This window comes from Syngnathus scovelli, chromosome 16, assembly GCF_024217435.2.
Source record: "Syngnathus scovelli strain Florida chromosome 16, RoL_Ssco_1.2, whole genome shotgun sequence".
Taxonomy (NCBI): Eukaryota; Metazoa; Chordata; class Actinopteri; order Syngnathiformes; family Syngnathidae; genus Syngnathus; species Syngnathus scovelli.
Genome location: NC_090862.1, coordinates 9,303,956 through 9,313,379, shown reverse-complemented (window position 1 = coordinate 9,313,379; position 9,424 = coordinate 9,303,956).

The window sequence follows — 9,424 nt, the reverse complement described above, 5'->3', positions numbered from 1 at the left end:
AGCACAGCACAGCACAGCACAGCACAGCACAGCACAGCACAGCACAGCACAGCACAGCACAGCACAGCACAGCACAGCACAGCACAGCACAGCACAGCACAGCACAGCACAGCACAGCACAGCACAGCACAGCACAGCACAGCACAGCACAGCACAGCACAGCACAGCACAGCACAGCACAGCACAGCACAGCACAGCACAGCACAGCACAGCACAGCACAGCACAGCACAGCACAGCACAGCACAGCACAGCACAGCACAGCACAGCACAGCACAGCACAGCACAGCACAGCACAGCACAGCACAGCACAGCACAGCACAGCACAGCACAGCACAGCACAGCACAGCACAGCACAGCACAGCACAGCACAGCACAGCACAGCACAGCACAGCACAGCACAGCACAGCACAGCACAGCACAGCACAGCACAGCACAGCACAGCACAGCACAGCACAGCACAGCACAGCACAGCACAGCACAGCACAGCACAGCACAGCACAGCACAGCACAGCACAGCACAGCACAGCACAGCACAGCACAGCACAGCACAGCACAGCACAGCACAGCACAGCACAGCACAGCACAGCACAGCACAGCACAGCACAGCACAGCACAGCACAGCACAGCACAGCACAGCACAGCACAGCACAGCACAGCACAGCACAGCACAGCACAGCACAGCACAGCACAGCACAGCACAGCACAGCACAGCACAGCACAGCACAGCACAGCACAGCACAGCACAGCACAGCACAGCACAGCACAGCACAGCACAGCACAGCACAGCACAGCACAGCACAGCACAGCACAGCACAGCACAGCACAGCACAGCACAGCACAGCACAGCACAGCACAGCACAGCACAGCACAGCACAGCACAGCACAGCACAGCACAGCACAGCACAGCACAGCACAGCACAGCACAGCACAGCACAGCACAGCACAGCACAGCACAGCACAGCACAGCACAGCACAGCACAGCACAGCACAGCACAGCACAGCACAGCACAGCACAGCACAGCACAGCACAGCACAGCACAGCACAGCACAGCACAGCACAGCACAGCACAGCACAGCACAGCACAGCACAGCACAGCACAGCACAGCACAGCACAGCACAGCACAGCACAGCACAGCACAGCACAGCACAGCACAGCACAGCACAGCACAGCACAGCACAGCACAGCACAGCACAGCACAGCACAGCACAGCACAGCACAGCACAGCACAGCACAGCACAGCACAGCACAGCACAGCACAGCACAGCACAGCACAGCACAGCACAGCACAGCACAGCACAGCACAGCACAGCACAGCACAGCACAGCACAGCACAGCACAGCACAGCACAGCACAGCACAGCACAGCACAGCACAGCACAGCACAGCACAGCACAGCACAGCACAGCACAGCACAGCACAGCACAGCACAGCACAGCACAGCACAGCACAGCACAGCACAGCACAGCACAGCACAGCACAGCACAGCACAGCACAGCACAGCACAGCACAGCACAGCACAGCACAGCACAGCACAGCACAGCACAGCACAGCACAGCACAGCACAGCACAGCACAGCACAGCACAGCACAGCACAGCACAGCACAGCACAGCACAGCACAGCACAGCACAGCACAGCACAGCACAGCACAGCACAGCACAGCACAGCACAGCACAGCACAGCACAGCACATAAGAATATCTCCAGCGAGAATTGGGAGTTGTGATGTCTGTTGTATTGGATCTGCAGTGTCCAATCTCGAACAGGTTACCAGACCCGGACGGATTTCCAGATAAGTTATGAAGAATCTGTCACTTGCCATGTCAGAGCACGCTTGGCCGGCAACTTCCCTCAGCCACACCCCTTTCGTTACTGTAATGTCTGTCACCTGCTTCCTCTTGTTACCTTGTGTATTTAAACCCTGCCCGTCTTTTTCTCCCTGTCGGTGTCTACTGTTGTGTTCCGTCCCTGTCTGTGCCCAGTGTTCCTGTGCTGTCGTCTAGTTTTCCCAGGTCTTGTCTGGAGGCTCACGGTCAGAATTTTATCCGTGTCAAAGTGGACTTCTGTCTGTCTGTTTGCTGGCTGTGAGTCTCTATCCCGTCTGTGTCTTCGTTCCCCACTTACCTCCCTTCAACTCCCTTTCCCTTCAATATACCCTGGTTCAAGCTGCATTTGTTCGCCCTGGCTTCACTCATTTTCTGACAGAAGACACCGACCATCACAGCAACCACCACCAGCTCCTATCCGCGACGCCGGATCACGTGTGCCATCGGGATCCACCCCAGCGTCGCCGGACCCGAGGCTGTCGTCAGACTTTGCTCCAGCGACGCCAGACCCGCGGCTGCCATTGGAGCTCTTCCCGGCGCCATCAGACTCGCGGCCGCAATCGGGCGCCACCCCAGCATCGCCGGACCCGCGGCCGTCGCCGGACCCGCGGCCGTCGCCGGACCCGCGGCCGTCGCCGGACCCGCGGCCGTCGCCGGACCCGCGGCCGTCGCCGACCCCTGCTCCCACAGCTGCAGCACGTCTTGACTCCTGCCGCTGCGCACAGCTCCGCCCCTCCAGTGCGTTAAAATCATCACATCCGACATGCCTGAGATGTTGCATTCGCACTTCAGCTACGGTAGAAGACACAGATTTTGATACAGCTGACTTCAAACATGAGATAACACAGGTCGTAAATGAGCACAACAATCACAGCACAACAAGCATAGGAGTCACAAGTTTCAACAGCAGTTGCCACCCAGCGCCAGAGAATAGCCATGAAATGAAATCCCATTTATCCTCCAACATGGCCCGCTGTAAATTCTTCTGTGAGTTCATGGCGTCGTTGATGTGAGTGTCATTAACTCCTGCAATGTACGTATGTGCAACAGGAAGTCCCATTAATGTTGCACACGCCACCTTGCTCTGCAGTCATCAAGTCCAGAACCATCCTGTTTTGCAAGACCATTTGTTCAATAGCTTGGATCTCTCTGTTTTGTCCATCAGCGAGAAAGTCACAAAAGATTGAAAATAGTGCAGTGTCTCTATGAAGAGTGATTGTTTTCCAACTCCGATCCAAGGAAAAAGCGCATGAAAAACTTTGTCTCCAACGGACCACACTTTGTGGCTGTCAGGGACATTCGTACCCCAGACGGGGTAATGTGGTTCAAAGGTTGCAACAGCCCTGCATTGACGTCCAGAAGAGTTGTGTGCCCTTGTCATCTGATGATGCTGTATCTTCAGGTGAGGTCTGTTACCCACACTGGTGCACACACTCCTGTCCAGTTGGCAGGCAGCATCGGACAACTGTTGTGTTGCAGCCATGTTGGTTGGAGAGCCCTTAAGCCTTGAAATGGCTCTCCTATCCTGGCACTCAGATGTGCCAGGTGATGTCCAAAGCTCCCATCCAGTTTCCTCCTGGAGAGCAGTCGATAATGCATTCGTGGGTTTCATTTTCTTGGATGAAACACGTGTAGTCCATTCCAGGTAGCCTTTTTGTCGTCCTTCAACAGTCACATTGAGATTAATCCAAAAGAGTTCGATCACAGGTTATTTTCTGTGAGTCCAGGGTGGTAGGGGTAGCATCACTGACTGTGACAGCACGGTGTTGATATCGAACTCCTCCCACAGGGGCCATGCATTTCGCTTCAGTGACAATCATTGTTCTGGCCTCCAGGTGAACTACCGTGGAGGAAGGGGGGAGTTTGGAACACACATAGCATGCCTCCTCTGTGTGGGATCTCACAGTGAACTTCACATACTGGTACCAAGTGTTGGTTTTGTATGGGTTTCTGGGGTCCCATGACCAGTCCTCAAAGTTCTCATCATGTGATCATCATTTTCCTCGGTTGACATTGTCAATCAGTCTATTCAGATGAGCCCATAGACCATAGCACGCTTCAACCACAACACAGCAGAGGATCCACCTGGCATGTGGAGTCCACCTTGCTACTAGGTTGGCAGAGACACCGATATATCCCATTGCCTAGTCAGAGTGGGGATCGCTGGATTCTTCACCAACATTGAGACGCCCCACCCTAAAACGATGAGGCCCCTTTGTAGTCAGACTTCCCCACCACTCCGAAAATGGGGTCCAGCACTCTCTGTAACTTCCAGTGTCTGAGGTGAACCCAGCTGGGCCTTCCAGCAACGTCAGTGCAGTGGGGGTAGTCAGCAAGACTTGGAATGGTTCCTCCCACCATGGCTGGCCCAGTTCTTTCTTTTGATGACTTTGATGTAGACCCAGTCTCCTGGTACAATGGCGTTGTCAATCTGAGAGGAAGAAAGATCAGACGGCAGTAAATTTGCATTTGACACATCTTTCAGTTTGAGTGCTCTGATCATGCTATCTGGCAAGGACTGTTCTTCGTCTGCTTTTTGCAAATCTTGTATCATTCACCAGCCAATTTTATTGCCCTTTTGAACTGGGCAAATAGGAGTGATTGCGAGAAGAGTTTGAGCACTTCCTAATGATTCCTCCTGACCAAAGACCATTTATGACAGAGGCTATCCCATTTATTGCCTCCTGTTTTAAAGGAGATTCTCTGCTCTTGGTTACTGGAGGAATGGACCGTAAGTCCTGTAGCAGATGGTTCCTTTGCCCATCCCCTTATCAGTTAAATAGTGTTGATTAGCCAGGGAAACGCATAAGCGCGTGCACTTCCAAACAGCTACATTCTCCCACCATGGCTGGCCCAGTTCTTTCTTTTGATGACTTTGATGTAGACCCAGTCTCCTGGTATGATGGCGTTGTCAACCTGAGAGGAAGAAAGATCAGGCGGCAGTAAATTTGCATTTGACACATCTTTCAGTTTGAGTGCTCTGATCATGCTATCTGCCAAGGACTGTTCTTTGTCTGCTTTTTGCAAATCTTGTATCATTCACCAGTCAATTTTATAGCCCTTTTGAACTGGGCAAATAGGAGTGTTTGCGAGAAGAGTTTGAGCACTTCCAAATGATTCCTCCTGACCAAAGACCATTTATGACAGAGGCAATCCCATTTATTGCCTCCTGTTTTAAAGGAGATTCTCAGATCTTGGTTACTGGAGGAATGGACCCTAAGTCCTGTAGCAGATGGTTCCTTTGCCCATCCCTTTATCAGTTAAATAATGTTGATTAGCCAGGGAAATGCATAAGCGCGTGCCCTTACAAACCGCTACACCACTTCGTCATAGCTTCTTCAGTTACTTTTCAATCATCTTCCAATTGTTTACAGCAAAAGTTTGAAAATGTTTTTTAACTTAATGGTATAACGCCATATGCATTAGAGAATCTATATGTAGTAAAGTGTTGTATTTCTTTTATCTTCCACTCTGTACCACATTCTCCTTCCTTCTGAGGCTTGGCGACGCCCATGTCTCACACCTTGACAAACTTTTTGGGAGGATGTGTTCTTTACTACATATGATTTTATCATCATTTAATTTGACTTTCTTTCCAAAACGCTTTTCAGTTTCCCAGTTCACACATCTTCTGCATATGTTACTGGTTCTCCAGTTTTTTTTTCTCGTTAATTAGCAATCCAAAAGCAATTTTTCTTTTTTCAGCATTTAACTTCCTCAAAATCACTCTTTCTTCAAAGTTGTTCTACTAATTTTCCATAGTAGTCTCCAACAACTTCAACCATTCAACCCGTATTTTCCTTTCTTTCAGGCAATCATTCATCCTTGCTCATTTGCATCTCACACACAGTCTCCAAAGAGGAGTCTTTTCATCACATTGGTCTCAATTTATCCAAGTTCTCCACACAACATTCATATATCATTCTCAACTCAAGTCCCATATCCTAATTTTTCCTAAGGTTCCTGATAGAACAATCCACCAATCTGAAAAAAAAAAAAAACTCAACGCAAAAAACTGCTGGCAAATTAATCTGAATTTCTTTGGGTTAGGGTTCTTTGTTTTTAAATTTAAAGAACTCAATCTCTCGGATTTAACTCACATATAGAAGTTTGTATAATCTTATAACACAACCAATCAATTATTCCTCTTAAATGTAGCATTGCAATGTCTCAAATTCACAATTTTGCTTCATCCAATTCCTGAAAGCATGTTTTCTCTTTCTTTCGAATTTGTCATCAGGGCGAGACACTAATGAGCACTAGTGTGAACCAGTTTCTGCCCACAGATTTCATTCTTTTCCTCTCTGTTTTAGTTTTCAAAATTGTTTCTGTTTTGCGGTGCAAATTGGACAGACCACAGTCTAGCTAATTTCTTTGCACTAAAAAGTTAACCAATTTCATCATTTTAACACATAGGCACACTCTTAGGCACACACATGCACAGCTCTCGCGCACGAAGGGGGGACCCGGCATCAATGATTCGTCACAAGCTGGCCATTTCTTGCAGTCGATCATGAAGCCGGTTCCCGCCCACACACGCGAGGACAGCACATTCCAATTCTTTATTTATCGTTTAGAAGCAATTTGTATTTCTTTACCACTTGATTTGCAAATTTTAACTTTAGCGTGCACGCATAATTTGATTCCTGGTCATTTCACCATCGTTCCAGTGGCCAAGAAGCTCGCCATCACAGGTATGAATGACTATAGACCTGTTGCACTGACATCTGTGGTCATGAAATCTTTCGAGAGGTTAGTACTGAACCACCTGAAGGATGTCACGGGCCCCCTGCTGGACCCCCACCAGTTTGCCTACCGGGCAAACAGGTCGGTAGATGATGCGGTCAACATGGGACTGCACTACATCCTGCAACACCTGGACACCCCAGGAAAGTACGCCAGGATCCTGTTTGTGGACTTCAGCTCGGCATTCAACACCATCGCTCCTGACATCCTCCAACAGAAGCTCATCCAGCTTGCGGTGCCTGCCTCCACCTGTCAGTGGATCACCAGCTTCCTGACCAACAGGAGACAGCGTGTGAGGCTGGGGAGCATCACATCTGACACCCTGACCACCAACACTGGAGCCCCTCAGGGATGCGTCCTCTCCCCACTGCTCTTCTCCCTCTACACCAACGATTTCTCCGCAAGTGACTCTTCCGTGAAGCTCCTGAAGTATGCAGACGACACCACTCTCATCGGACTGATCCAGAACGGTGATGAGACTGCGTACAGACAGGAGGTGGAGCGGCTGGTCCACTGGTGCAGCCAAAACCACCTGGACCTGAACCCGCTCAAGACCGTGGAGATGACAGTGGACTTCAGGCGAGGCCCTTCACCACTTTCACCCCTCACTATCCGCAGTAATACTATTCTCTCCACAGACACCTTCAAGTTCCTGGGAACCACAATCTCTCGGGACCTGAAATGGACCGGCCACATAGACTCTGTCCGCAAGAAGGCCCAGCAGAGGCTGTACTTCCTGAGACAGCTCAAGAAGTTCAACCTGCCACGGGAGCTGCTGAAGACCTTCTACACTGCCATCATCCAGTCTGTCCTCTGCACCTCCATCACTGTCTGGTTTGGATCGGCCTCCAAACAAGACAAGCACAGACTGCAACGGACAATAAGGACTGCAGAAAAGATAATTGGAATCAACCTCCCATCTATCCAAGACTTGTACCTGTCCAGGACCAGGAAACGTGCAAGTAACATCTCAACAGACCCTTCGCACCCAGGTTGCAGCCTGTTTGAACTACTCCCCTCCGGACGCCGTTATAGAGCTCTGTACACAAAAACCAGCAGACACAGAGACAGCTTCTTCCCCCAGGCTGTCGCTCTGATGAACTCACACCACTCTTAGAGTCTCAGAGTCATTACTGTGCAATAACATCCCGCTTGCCACACCTTTTTTGTCTACACTGTTTGTACTATGTGTCCTCTCTGCATCCATTGCAGCCTGGTCATCCTAGAAGAGGGACCCTCCCATCTGTGGTCTCTTCTCAAGGTTTCTCATTTCCCCTAGCTGGAGTTTTGAGTTTTTCCTTGCCCTCTTGGGAGTTTAAGATCAGGGGGTGTTTGAGAATATCTTTCGTTCTTCACATGTCCTGAGTGTTGTTGTTAGTCACCTAAATGTTGAACAGAGGCTGTGATTTACCGAAGTCAAATTCCTTGTTTGGCACGCTCAAACATGGCGAATAAAAAACTCTTGAATCTTGAATCTTGAATCTTGAATTTGTCATTCGGCATACAATCAGCATTGTCATACTTCTTGTATGGACAGGAGTTCTAATAATCTAAAAAATGTTCTAAACCGAAAGTAACGTGTTTTTTTTTTTCTTTTAATGCGCTCAGAATGTTTCATGCTGTATGGACATCTACTATTTCTTTCTCTGTAGGAGCATGAGCGGTCAAAGGGGAGGAAGCTAGTCATGCTGAAAATTTGACTTTTTCTCTGTCTCTTCCTCCACCCTTTGATTGGTTTTGTTTTTTTCTATAACACTCTTTTGACCAGTGTCCACGTTTCCCACAGTTCCAACAGTTGTCTGATCCAGGGCGGAAACCAGTGAGGAGCACAATTTTAAGCTGTTGCTGATATGGACTCTCAGCTGCATCATTGAATGGGATGCCACTGAATTCTTTTTCAAATCTTAATTGGCCTCATCACTTTTTATATTTCTATTTTTTGTCTTTTGAATTTGTTCTCTTCTCTCTTGTGAAGCTTTCAACCACACTCTAGCACATTGCAGTTCTCTCTCTTTTCTTTTCTTTCCTTTCTCAATCCCTTTGGCTTCCTAGCCACACTCTCCTCCAAAATTTCTACCACTACGTTCTTCATCTCAACTGTCAACTTTCCTTCTACTCCATACTTTTACTTCCACTTCGGCATGTATTGCATACAATTAAGAAATCTACTCGCCATGTACTTCTCATCTCCTTCAAGAACTAGAAATTTACCGTTATTATTTCCCATCTTAATTTGGTATTTTAGGTTTTAACAACTTTTTTTCCAATTTTTTTTCTTTTGACGATCCTCAATGCAGGTTTAAATTGACCTTTCAACAAATTTCTAACCTATGTTATTACCGTGGATTAATGCTAGAACTGTTTTTTAGTCAATTTATCTTTCCAGTCACACTCTCAACCACACAACTTTCAGGCAAACAGCTTGGAAAAACGGACAAAAAAGAATTTACGCCCTTCTTCAATTAAGAAAAAGAAGCTCTGTTTTTTTCTAGCCCGTTTCTTCCACTGGGACTCAAACCCATGCTGTTCTTTGGCTCAGAAAAACGGACAAAGAAAAATCTACGCTCTTCTTTGATTAACAAACAAGAAGCTCTGTGTTTCTTAGCACGTTCCTTCCACTGGGACTCTAACCCAAGCCAGATCCCATAGCTTGGAAAAACAGACAAAGTAAAATCTACGCACTTCTTTGATGAACGAAAAAGAAGCCCTGCTTTTCTTAGCCTGTTCCTTCCACTGGGACTTGAACCCAAGCTATATCTCGTGCACTTTTCACTTTTACGCGTTTCACAACAGGGCTTTTACTTACTTGTCCCTGGTTCGTTGCACTTCCGGATCCCGTCAATCCACTGTTGT